This window comes from Ammodytes marinus, assembly GCF_949987685.1.
Source record: "Ammodytes marinus genome assembly, chromosome: 14".
NCBI lineage: Eukaryota > Metazoa > Chordata > Actinopteri > Uranoscopiformes > Ammodytidae > Ammodytes > Ammodytes marinus.
The window spans coordinates 14740249-14754021 of record NC_137218.1 but is presented as its reverse complement, the minus strand read 5'-3'; the positions used below and the strand labels follow the sequence as shown (position 1 = coordinate 14754021).

The window sequence follows — 13773 nt, the reverse complement described above, 5'->3', positions numbered from 1 at the left end:
AAGCCTTTTCCGCTAGCCTGGCACCGCCCACCTACCTACTTCCGCTCAATTTTCATTTCTCTTCAGTATAGTCAGTAGACTTCTGTACAAATGAAATGAAGTAAGATGGTCTGGTAGGACCAGGCTACTTTTCTGCTGCTTCCTCTCTTAAACTTTTACATCCAGATATCTTAAACCTTATTCAAATTTAACATCTTGAATGCAATGTTAAATTACTCGAATATGTGTCAGTCTTAGAACCCATATGAAATGAACAATGAATCCAATAGGTCACTGTTTTTGCATGTAAAATAAATAGGCTATGCAAGCTTTTTGCATATTAATCTTACATGATTATGATGACCATTGTCATGCAAACTTCATTTGACATTACACCCTAATCTTTGTTTGTAGTATAGCATACCAGAACTCGAAATGTGATTGTATCTGTGTAAAAATAAAAAATCATAAACAAAACACACGTTTTTGATGTCCACAATTGCAGTATTAGCCTCACACCCAAAATAAACAATTATAATAATTATGATTCTTCAAAAATTTCAAGAGATGAAATACAAAAATCCTTAAATGTTTTAAAGAGACTTGGCTTTGTGAAATGTTTTTGCTTTCTTTCTAGATCATATTATAATATTAAGTCTTAACGAAGGATACAAAGGTTGCGGTTGATTTCTCTTTCCATGCATTGTGAAAATTGCTGAGCTCAACTCCTCTTTTGATGTTGCATGTTGCGCTCCTTTGTCTCAAAGACTACTTCCACTAAACGGAGCTGGGGGGCACCAAAGTCTGCTCTGCATCCCCCTCTGTTCGCTCTCCCCTACTGTATTCCACAGTCTCCCTCTTCTTCTGCCTCCCGCTCCCCTTCCCCTCCCCTCTTTTGTGTGTAGCTATACCCGAATAAATTAGCAACCCAAGTCGGTGAAGGGAGGAGGAGAGTCGGGGGGGCTGGGCCTTGCGGTGGAGGAGTTGGCTTTCAGTCGGTGAGGTGCACGGTGCCCCGAAGCAGCTCTGTCTCAGCCAGCCGAACACACGCTTACACACGCCGTGACTGGATGCTGAGAGAGAAGGAGAGAGAGAGAGACAGGGAAAAAGAGGATAGAAACGTTAGAAATCAGCGAGAGACTGAGAAGATCTCTGCAGGGCCACAGACGGCTTCTTCCTTCTGCAGACAGCAAAGAAACCGAAGCGCCTCTCCAGCTGATTCCAAACGCGCGGCTCACCTGACACACGGGGACGGAGGAATAGGCTACCACCAACCTAACGTTATACCGGATTAGAAAATCTGTGGAATTGGACCCAACTGTCATATTGTGGATATTATGTAAAAATAAGAAAAAGCCCAGTCCAGCTGGACAGGACAGGACAGCACGGCTCCATTCAAGATTTTTGTTTTCCCCCGGTGGATTTGTCTGTCGTTTTTGGGAGGGAGGAATTGGAAACCCGTTTGCATACTAATCAGTTTTGGATTGGGATATCCAGAGCGCACATCCAAAGCTGCGGTGTGGGTCAGATGAATGTAAGTAGTGACAGCTCCTTTATTCCCATTCCCTCTGTGTGTGTCCACGTTCACTGATGCATTTCATTTATTACTGAGGGGTAAAGGTAGAGAAATGAGCTCTTGTGGGGTGGAAGCTTCTGGTTCTCCACATTGATGGGTGCACCTTGCATTATCTGCACCCCACTAGCTGTCCAAAGGGTGTGAGTGTGTGTGTGTGTGTGTGTGTGTGTGTGTGTGTGTGTGTGTGTGTGTGTGTGTGTGTGTGTGTGTGTGTGTGTGTGTGTGTGGGGGGGGGGGGGGGGGGGGGCATACGAGAGAGGCTACAATAGTATTGCAATATCAATGGATCATGGGGATGCAGCATATAGCCTTATATTGATTATTGACTCCAATTCAAAACCAAGCCAACTAAACAGCCAGGTTGAAAGAAGAAGAGAAAAATTAGTGAGGTCCCTTTTTTAATATATGTGTTAAGCACGAAAGGGAGTTTAGTCTAGTGGGCCAGTGGATCTGTATGTCTTATGGAACTATTTAATAACACTAAGTGATGGGGTTTCTTCTCCCTGGTTGCCAGCTTAGAGCGAATACACTTTGTTTTGGAGAGAGAACAGAGCCACGTAATGGGAAACACACCATGAAGTGCACAAAGTGGGCCAGCATACTTTTGGACTATTTTCCAGTGAGACCGACTGATGTGACAGTGCAGGGGTTTTGGGGAGACTGTGAGGCGTCGCCAGTGGATAGAATTTGAAGTGCTGTTGTTGTGTGCCTTTGAGCAATAAGGCACTTAGGCCATTAGCTACAGCAGGGCCCACTTTACCTATTATGGTTTAGGTTCCCCTTTCACTGTATGATTATCAAAACAGAACCAAAAGGTTGCAGAGGGACAATCTCAGTCGCCAACACAGACCATTAAATCCAAAAAATAAGAAGCCCAAGAGGATTTCAGGTTACTTTTGTTATCAAGTTGAAACAATTGTATTTCTTTTTTTGAACAAGAAGTGTATTTAAAGCTGCCATTTGTGTCTGTATATGTTTACATGGCCAAAAGCTAAAAATGGGAACCCAGGGGCATATTTAAGCACCAAACCACAATACTTATTCCAGTCATATCTGGTGTCCTCTGGCATCCACAACTCCCTGGTTTTCTGCTGTAAGGAGGGGACACGGATCTTTGCATTATTACACTATCCACTTACATGGTGCCGTGTGCTCCAGCTCTGAAGCACACTGGCCTCAGCCTCTGGTCCGCATAAAAACCAGTAAAGAGTTTTGTGTTTTTTTGCTAAGTGATGAGGCGTGCAGCAAGACGTTCTCTAACAGGAACCATATGGATATCTGTTGGTGCGGCTACAACCCAGTATAGGGCTTATGTTTGTGCAAACAACTTATACTTACGCACATCAGCTGCTTAGAGGAACTCCTATATACAGGAGGAGTGTAACACACTCTGGATACTTTCCACAGTTGGGGCAATTAAAACAAACACAAGTTTAGTTATTATATTGTGGGCTTGATTCTTGAATTCAATGTTGTCATTTTTTAAAGGATGCAATTATGAAAGAAGGGATTCGAATTTTGAGCATATTTAACCATTTAATGGAATCTTGCCGTGGCTGATTTTAGAGAGTGGCAGCTGAGGTGTCCACCTCGACCGTATAGTTTTGATTCAAGATGTTTTTATTTATCTTTATTTTATCATCAAGGACAGCTGTGATGAATGATGCTACTCCCATTACCACCTTTGTTTTTGTTTTATTCCACTGCCTGTGTTTTTGAGGGCAGAGAGGACTATTCATTCAGTTCGGTGTCAAGTCCTTTTGTTGAGCTTATCAACTAAGCAAACAGTGTGGTGTTTACCTTGCACTTTATAGGTTCTCTGGAGCAGAATGGATGGCTATGATACTGACTGTGGAAGGGTCAGAAGGTTGACTCTCATCAAAGTTGTGTTCAAAATACATGGACAGCTGTTGAAAGACTTAATATGCCTTTTTTCTGGGGGGGGGGAGTCGGGTTTTAACAGTACCCCCTACCCAATACGGTATACCCACTACCCTCAACCCCTAACTCCTTCAGGGTGTATGGCATCCATTTGGGTTTGTTTTGGCAGCAGCGGGGCATCAAACTGGGCTTGGTTTCTGGGCTTTATTCTACTTGATTCTTGGTAAATCTCTGCTTTAAGCTTTAGTCAATTAAGCTCCTTTTCAAGATGAAATGTTATACACCCATCCACATTCTTTCACAAAAATGTTAAGTTTATTCTAATGGTATTATTGGGATGACCAAGTTGAGGCTTAATTCATCTTCTGCAAATCTTAAACAATCTTGAGGGTTTAAACTCTGGAGATATACAAAGTAATCAAATTACGCCTTCGCCACCCACATTGACACAGAAAACCTGCTTGTTATGTATACACTGTTTTCCTGTTTGTAGACCCCACAAAACCATTACAAACAAAATACATGTCTTTTTCAAGTTTAGTCAAGTTTCATCATGTGCCTGATTTTATCCTATAACCCATTCAAGTTCGAATACAATGTGACATTTTGCAGAGAAAACTGATAAGTTAAGGCTTTGGTGTAAAACCTGCTTCAGCTTATCAACTCAAATCATGACGTGCTGTCAACGTAGAAATAGAGAGATAGAGGGAGGAGGAAAAAACAGAAAGCTACTTACAACCCAAATGTTACAACTTAAAAAGAAATAACTACAATTGTGTCTAATTGTATCGCAGAAATGTTTTTTCCTGGGTTTTGTTTTCTATGCATGGGAAATCAGTGTCTGGGTACAAATATCGGAAAGTGACTCAGACACTCCCGCCCCCTCTCCCTCTCCTCCTCTCTCCCTCTCTTTCTCCTCCTCTCTCTCTCTTCATCCCATACACACACATACAAAAAGACACATCCAATCATATACACAGAACAAACTCCTTCACAACCCTCACCTTACCTCACTCAATTATATTCCCAGAAATGACCTGTACCCTAAACCCCAACCAAATCCTGACTCTTAACACCAAGTGCTATAAATGCTAAATGATCACCTTTAGATAAGGAGAAGCAGCAACATATGTCCTCACAAGTATACAAATGAAACACACATAGTTAATACGTAGTGTTGAACAGGAAGCAATGAGAAACAACAACAAAAAAAACTAAAGTAAGATTGATGGGATTGTTTACCTCCTCCCAGGCTCCACAAGAAGCAAGTGGAAATATTTACCCCAACTGCATGCCACTGATGCCTAGGGTTAGTGTTGGGTGGTTTTATTTACATCTCAGAACACCGTCTTCGACATAACATAAACCCAAAGACCCAAATATTGAGGGAACATCATGTAATTTTAGTTTCATAAGGCAGCATGTGAACTGTATCCATTGTTAAGCTGCAGCATTGCGTGAGGAAACAGCGCCGGTTTCCTGGGAAGCCACTTACATTCGCATCATCCATCCACAGGAAAGCCAGGCTGTTATTAATAGCTTTAGTTGTAGAGTCAGAAAAATAAGATTCCCATTGATAAGGAATTCCCTTTTGCTGATTTTTCCACATTTCGTTAACTACACCCTCAGGGGGATTCTTGGTTGCCATGGCAGCTACAGTCATCAAGTCTGCCATTTTGCAATGACACATTGGTGGACATTCTTCAGTACACATCACACATCAAACCAAGATAAAAGCGTCAGGTTGTAAATTCATAATTTATTTTGCCTGACCATACATCCATACACTTGAGTAGGCCTACCCAGGTTCATTCTTCATTTCTTGATTCTACAACCTTTGGATATAATGTTGTAGTAGTGATGTTTTTGTATAACATACATTATGGGCATATGTACCAAACCCAGACATACAATCATCCTTTGTCATACTTCATCTTTTAACAAGGACTAAAGCCTATTTTCTGACATTATGCCATAGTCACTCTTCTCCTTTGGGGAATACAGATTTTACCTTACAGAAAACCCATCTAAATGCAGTTCTGGATAAGATATTACAGTATGACTAATTCAACCAATCAAAAGAAATGACTGAACACACTGGCTGCAGTTTTGACATTGAACAATTCCATTTTTGTTTGTTCTGAGGCCCAGGTCTGTTGTCATTCATGGTTTTTGTCCAGGCAGTGGTATGGATCCTATTAGTTTATTGATCAGCTCAGCGGAATGGGAAAGGCCAATACAATAAAGCAATTTTTTCACACTGCAGGGCAGTAGGTGCTGTTTGCGAGGCTTTGGGGAGACTACTTCCCCTCAATAATAGTTAATTGTCAGAGTTTTAAATTATTCAACTTGCTACAGTATAATACTCAAATTTGACAACAAACAATGATCCACAGTAGCCAGACCAGGCCTTAGGATCTGCGATAATGGCCGATGGGAATGCGTTTGATATTCCTGGAGAAAGCTGCAGATGGAAGTTCTTTATAAAGCCTGGTGTTTTGTTGAGTTTCCCCATCCTGTGCTTCTCTATATCGTGGGTTGGACGTGTGACACTGGCTCCCGAGTGCCAAAGTGTGGCTACATCATCTGATGTCTGGATTTGCATCCTGGGCATGGGTGCATGGCATGCGTAGAAGAGTTTGGCCGTAGGATATTGCTGTGTAGTTTATGGAGATCTCATTACAGTACGGAAACTATTTCCACAAATGATTAATCTCTGGATTATTTTCCTGACTAATCATCTATAAAATGCAAACAATCTGTGAAAGTTTTTCCTAGTCATTTCCCAAAACCTTTCCTTTATCCGGCCAACATTTCAAAACTCAAAATTACTGTATAACATTTACAATTATATTCATTGTATGTTTATCCACCAATCCATTAATTTTCCAGTAGTGTATCCTATTTATTCATCCCTATTGAGATGGCGGCCAGACTGACAGACTGGCGGAGTGCAGGTTATTCACACGTTTTTTTATGAATGGAGTGGTATATTCATTTAATTTCCCACATAAAGACATACATGTTGGAATGGCCCTGAGCAGAGATGAATGAAATGTGGTAACTCCTGCCCATCTGGGAGCTTGATGGATGAGAAGGGTCTAAACTGTGAGGCAAGCTGAGAGAGAGAGAGAGAGAGAGAGAGAGAGAGAGAGAGAGAGAGAGAGAGAGAGAGAGAGAGAGAGAGAGAGAGAGAGAGAGAGAGAGAGAGAGAGAGAGAGAGAGAGAGAGAGAGAGAGAGAGAGAGAGAGAGAGAGAGAGAGAGAGAGAGAGAGAGAGAGAGAGAGAGAGAGAGAGAGAGAGAGAGAGGGGCCCGGCTTACTGGTGTCTCATGTGTTTTTAATGAAGTGACATGATCTGAGTTGCTGCTGGTAACTTCAAACACTTGCACAGAGCGGAGAGCCGCATGTAGGGCATTGCAGTTCAGGTAGTGCAACGTGTTATGCAAGTGAAGGGATTCAGAGACTAGTTGTGTGTGGGCGATGTGACACGAGGGAAAAGAAAAAAGGTGGTGGGAAAGTGTTTTTCCGAACCTTGATACCTCGGAGATTGAAAGCAGTGACCTTTTGGGAATATGAAAATTGCTATTCTGTGTTTGCCATAGACATGTCTAGAAGTACACTTTTCATTTTGGAGCCTCGAACCCATTCATTACGTATGTGTTTTGTTTCTCGGTTCCCTTTGATCATCACTAACTGATGAGTATAGATGTGTGTCGATCTTCATATAGCAAATTAAAACAAAGACAGACAGACTTGAGTCCCAGGCTTACGACAAGAAATATAATGGAGTAACATGATACAAAGGCATTCTCTTGGAGGAACAGCTGTTGGCGCGCCACTAACCCAAGAGTTAATGGCAAATTTAATAACACACAAGCCAAGTCACTGTCCCGAATTCTGAGCTAGAGATGAGTAATTACAGATTTTGATTGTTTCCCAGATCTGTCAGCCAAAGAAAAACTAAAATGTCAGTCTCTCCCAATGAAATTAAGTCTAAGAAGGATAGTGACCTCATTTCACCCTAGTAAAAACAATTTGTTATTTGGGAAAACTCTTGTTTTTTTAAAATCACTTGATTGATATTTACACATTTCCTGAAACAATAACATGAACTGATAACACCTAGTGCCTGGTGTACTGTCAAGCAAATTGAAGCAATGTCAATGATTATTTCATTGGGTGGAATGCAGAAAGAGATAAAGTAGCCTATGTCCTTGTCTGGCATGTGTGTGTGTGTGTGTGTGTGTGTGTGTGTGTGTGTGTGTGTGTGCGCGCATGTGTTTAAGTTACTATGTTAATTGAGATGGATCTTTGGTTTCCCTTCTCCTGACCCTGTTTTGGCTATCAGCTGAGTGTTTTGTCTTTGAACCTTTCCCTTTGTTTTTTCATTAAGACGCCTGTGAGTCTTCTGAAACAATACTGTGGTGTGTGTGTGTGTGTGTGTGTGTGTGTGTGTGTGTGTGTGTGTGTGTGTGTGTTTTTGTGTATGTGTTTCGGGTATAGGGTGTTGGTGGGATGGGGGGTAATTGTGGTGGTAAAATATTCATTATGGCAACAATAGTCTGTTCATATTGCCACATGTTATGGACTCACCTGTCATCCGGGAACAACAATCCGTTCCACCATCCATTCATTTAATGGTCTTATAGGTTTAGAATTGTGACTGGGTTAAAGTTAAGGCATTAAAAGTGAGGATAACCTTCAGGGAATGTATCTCAGTGCCTTCTGTGTGTGTATATATGCAGCCAAATAAAGCACTTAAATATACCTGTTTGTACATTGGAATGTCTTTCACCACTGATAAGAACATTTCCTGATGCTTGACTACTCCCAGTCATTGTTGTGCTTTTCACCACATATTATTGAATCAATGTTCTCTTCAAAGACAGTGGTCAACATGCATTTCATGAATAAAGAAGCAGTTAGTTGAAGCAACGGAATTCACCAGTGAGGTAATGACGTTGGACAGACTAGTGGACTCGGTTCGGCTTGAGAACCTGTCCTTGTGGGATATAATAAATGTGCTCTGATGGGGAGATGCCATGACTGATGGTTAGATGGCAGCTGCTGCTTCACCTACAGGGACACCTTACCTCGCCATTGTTTTGATTCTTCTTCTGACTCAGCTGGCCTCGTCCTCTTTATTTGGTTTTATTGTTTTTATTCTTTCTCTTCTTCAAACTCTCCATTTTTCTCCTCAATAAATGGCGGGACATACACATATGCACACACACACACACACACACACACACACACCACACACACACACACACACACACACACACACACACACACACATACTCATCAGAGGAACAAAAACTCACTGCACATTCACTTGGCAGTTTGGCCTTGAAGGTTAGTGAATCACCTCCGGCTGTGTTTTCACTTGCTCCATGGCTTCACTGATGGTCCAGAGGGTGCATTATTTATGCGTGTGCCTTTTGAGTCTACATGCATGTGTGTGTGTTTTGGCACACACTCACTAAGTTGAACTTCTTTTGTGTTTCTTTCTCCATCACATTGTTTTTGAAGGAAGACCTCATTCGGAATCAAACTTTCTCTTCAGCACCTCCTAGTTCCACTTTTTCCTCCGCTCTCCTCTTTCCATCTTTGACGTAATGTAACGCTCTCGTTCTCCCTTCTGTTCTGTTCTGTCGGGCGGTTAAAATCTAGGACGTTTAGTCACAGGGGACTCGGTGCAGTATGTTAGTGTGAGTGACTATATTCCAGCTTGGCAGGCTCTGTGTGGGTAAATAAATAAATCTGAGTCATCGCACCAGCTTTGTGCTGCGGAGTTTCGGAGTCTTCTACAGTTGTTTTCCCCCTGCTGATTTCCCCAAGGACTTGTATTAGAATATAGGTGGAGGGATGCAGAAATTCATGTGTAGCATGAACTTTTCTTGCAGTAGAGTTACATTGAGACAGATTTGATAACTTTTAACTAGTCATGACTTGTAATAGTGGCACCCTACAATACATTAGTCCATAGCTCATTATAGGAGGAATTTAAGTAGCTATAGGAGCTTTCAGGTTTTGTTGATTCTAGCGGCACCATGATTCGAAAATGTTGGCTTTGACATTTAAAAGTTCCTCGTAGGGGCTTTAGGATACACAGTGACAGTGACTACAAAGAGCAGTTGATTGGTTTTATTGCATGCTATGAATGGGATGCAACGTACTGTAGCAAAAACTTGTTTTATTACATAATACCTTAAATAGCACTGGACCGAAAATGAAAAAAAAAACATAGTGTACAACCAGGACTGTTCTTTTATTGCTGAGAGTAAAACACAAGTCAGCACTTTAACCTTATTTTGACCACATCGTTTCACATCCAAATGAGAGTATGGAGCCAAACCATGAAAACATATCTTACTCTCCACATACCTTTTGGATTGGAATGAAAACGTCTGATTCAAACATTCATCTGGACAGGGGAATAAGGCTTGTGTCCTTTATTTTCCTTTCTGCTCACCAGAATAGAACTAAAAACTGCCACATGGCCTCTAAATCTATAAGCCTCAGCATGGGCTCATGGCACAGAGGCTCACTCTCCCTGTGACCTGACCGTAGTGTCTACCCCGTGCCCCCCCCCCCTTTCCCCTCACCCTCTGCTGCCTCACTGATGTCACTGACATGGACATTTATGTAGGAAATAAGTCATAAAATAAAACTCCAGAGCAACATTTCAGGGACTGAATCAAATACAAAGGCTTTCACAGAGCTGAGTTAAACTGGGAAACGCGTTACCTCAGTTCCTCTGTGCCAAAGTTTGTAATCACTGGTAACATTCTGAATTAGATTCAAAGAAAGAGGTCAAAAGATGCAGTTAACCATCAGATTTGAAAACAATGAATTGTAACTTTTACATACTCCGCTTTCACTTCCACTTTTACACTATGTATTGTGGCTGTATTAAGTTTCAACCCTGTATCAGATGAAGCATTTCAGCTACAGCTCAGAGCTGCCAACTAACTGGTCCCCACTTCATCATAATTAATTCAAACTTACTTAGACTTGACCGCTCTCCCCCAAACCAAATCGGTTGGGTTTCACAAGTTGCGAGAGCTTTTACGGCTGCTGGCTTCCCCTGCGCGAGGTAACCCAATTGTATGACACATTCATGAACTCTCTCGGCAGTCGGCACATAGTAGTATTAATATTGATTGTGTTTTGGTGCAGTATGTCCATGTATATTTCAGTGTGTGTGTGTAACTGTCCAGACAGTAGTCGTCTGGCTGTCTGGGGGGCTGGTGCTACTTTAGAATCAGGGTTGATTGTGTTTTATTTGAGTCAGTAATGGAAATTAATCTAAATCGATATCCAGTTTACATGTAGACTCTTGGAGGAGAATGTAAGGAAAAATAGGTATATGTGGAAAGAGGGGGACTTAAATACACGGCCACAATGCACACATGCATGTACTCATAGTGCTGGTGACAGCTGGGGTTGGAAAACGCGACATCTATATCCAGAGATCCCTGGAAAGGCAACTGTAGGGGAGACAGGGGTCATAGTTGTCGCCCCCCTTAAACACACATGGCCCAAACGACATGAAAACTGAGATGCAAAAGCATTCCTCCATCCTCTACCCCTCACCAGACTCTCAGCCTTCCCTCCCTCTTCTCACCAAGCTTTCACACTGCAGACCGCTCCATCTCGCTTCACCACAGCCCAGCCTAACCTTTCACCCGCAGCCATTTAAAGTTTTGGCATCGCTCTAGCCTCGCTGTAATTGTACACTTGCTGAGAACCCTTATAAAAAGATTTTGTTATACACTTTTCAATTACAGCAAAGCTACAACATAGCATCTTAACGCCATAATGAGCACGTGGCTGCCTGACATGGTTGGCACGGAAAGCTGTTGCAAAAGTTGGAAAACAACTCCCATCTATCAGATTTTTTGCAGTTGGGGTTATTAATATGCAATGGCAAAATTGTATCCGGTCTCTGTCTTGATGGCAGGCACTTTGACAGCTTTTTTCCTGTATTCTTTCCCCTGTCTGACTGCACTGTCAGTCACAGGATATGGCCAGTGTTTGTTCTGGGTGACACAGAAGCAGTCGCAGGGCTGAATCAGTGGCTGCCAACTATCTAGAGACTATGCCAGACCTCTCAACCACTGAGGAACTAGCTGACTGCAATCCTTTGCCGCCCCATCAAAGTACACAAAACATAGCTATGGAGTGGCCATTTTTTTTTTACTTGAAACAACTCCGTGACTTTGGGTCGTGTTTAGTTTGGCCACGGGTAGCTATGGCGTGCCCAGCTAGATCTGCAAAATCCATTAGAGGGGATGGACGGAGGGAAGGAGGAGGGACGGACATGAGAGGGGGGATATGGAGATAGGAAGGCCAGTATGGAATTGGCATTGCATGAGGAAAAGTTATTCCTCACAACTGTGATGTGACAGCGTAAACACACACACACACACACATCCTCATAGACATATTATACTTCTTTAAATGTTCCCATCCTATAGAAAACACTATGGTTTTCTATTATATGGTAACAGCACTTAAGAGTGGAGGCCCATGCATTTGAGGCTTTGAGGCTTGCGCGCAGCAGAGGCAGATTATGGGGGTGCAATGCCAGATAATAATGTGGCGGAGACTGCATGGAGCCCGCCGGGTCTGCCCTGCCTGTCAATGTGGTCGCATAGAGATGATGTCACTGCTCACGTGCACATGTGTTGCGCAGGCTTCAAAGACACAGTCATACAAAAAATGCCACAGACAGGTGTTCTCTGTCCAATTTGAACATTTTAAATTAGATGAGAGGTACTGCAATGCATCTGGAAACATGAGTTATCATAATTAGCACAACTTTTTACAAATAGTGCCACTAGAGGGAGTTAATCAGGTGGTTTGTCTTTTACTGCGCTGGCCATCTGTCTGAGCCAGTATCCTTTCAGCATGAGCTATATTTTAGCCCTCGCTGTCTCCATTCCTCATCGGCTCGTGTTTTCCAGGGTAAACACAAGTGTATTACAGCACACGTCAAAAGGGAGATGATGTCATGGGCTGACTGCTCATTGACAGTGACAGACTGCAGCCGTGCGATCTGTTCGTCAATGTAACCTTTCACTGACACTCAACTGAGGCAATGAGGGGAGAGAGGACGTAAAAGGACACACATACACACGCACACACACACACACACACACACACACACACACACACACACACACACACACACACACACACACACACACACACACACACACACACACACTGACTTCAGTTTTAGACCATATGTAAGCCTACACAATTCAGCGGCCCATGAAGACAATAAGGCCGTCAAGCCAAAGCAAACTGCAGCCCTCAGAATGTAACTTTTTGTCCTAAATCCACTTTTTCCATCTCTGCTTTGTTCTTTTTCTTCTTCTCCCTGGTGTTCTCAATGTCTGCATTATGTTATTGTACTGTGGGCTCATTTTGTCAGTGCAGGGTCTCCAAAGGCTCTGACTCAGCGGTAGAAGGGTTTCCCTCAACATCACACCCCTAATTGTCTCTCAGGCCTCTTCTTTCAACTTCTCCCTTTTTCCCCCCTCCTACTCTTCTTCAAGACAGAAAAGTCCCTTAGACACAAAAACTCACAATTACTTTGACACACATGAAACAAAACAGGAGAAGGGTGTGTGTATGCAGACTGTGCTCTGTCTAAAAGAGCGCCGCCTTTGCTGTAGCGCCTTCTATGTTTAAGACTGCAGCAACTGTCCAGAGCAGCCGCCTGGACCACATGCAGAGGTCAGCCACCGTACTAGAGGGGCCTGTATCACTGTCCCTCTCCCCTGTCCCAGTGGAGCTATAGACTTTATTAATCTCTGCTCCCAAGAGGCCTCATAAACTACCACAGGAGGACAGGGTCAGTTCTCAGGCTGGGTGGCTGAAAAATGTATTCTGAATACTAGTGAAGAAATAAATTAGTTTCTCCCCCAAAGTATTTCTTACAAAGGTACTGGAAAGAAACAGGAAAATGAGTCAATCTAAATTTTGTTTAGTTAAACTGGACAACCAAATACAGTATTCCAGCATATCTATGAGTGTAACATTATGGTGATTGAAATAGTCAATGCAATGTCTTAGAAGTTAGCCGGTTTTCACCCTTATAATGAATAAGGAATAGAACAAGTCAGCCTTTCCATCAGCCTGCAAGAAAGTCAACCTATGGCTTTTATGTATACGTGCAAGTGTGAATGCTTCAATTCAAGGTATGTGCGAATACTACTGCAGCCGGTAGCAGGTTTGCTTTCTCTCTAGAGGTGGAAGACATTCCTGAAGTTAACAGTCCAGATTATACATGCACATGGGGAGTGATTGTCTGGCTGAATA

The 13773-nt window shown here is 42.5% G+C and overlaps 1 protein-coding gene across 1 annotated transcript in view; it reads left to right on the top strand.

The window, feature by feature from the left end:
* Window positions 1-1271: 1271 nt before the first annotated feature.
* dchs1b (dachsous cadherin-related 1b) overlaps window positions 1272-13773 on the top strand; it is an 86025-nt gene continuing 73523 nt past the window's right edge. The window contains exon 1 of the mRNA XM_080041534.1: window positions 1272-1513. The gene's annotated coding sequence lies outside the window, so the exon portion shown is untranslated. The remainder of the gene's footprint in view (window positions 1514-13773) is intronic.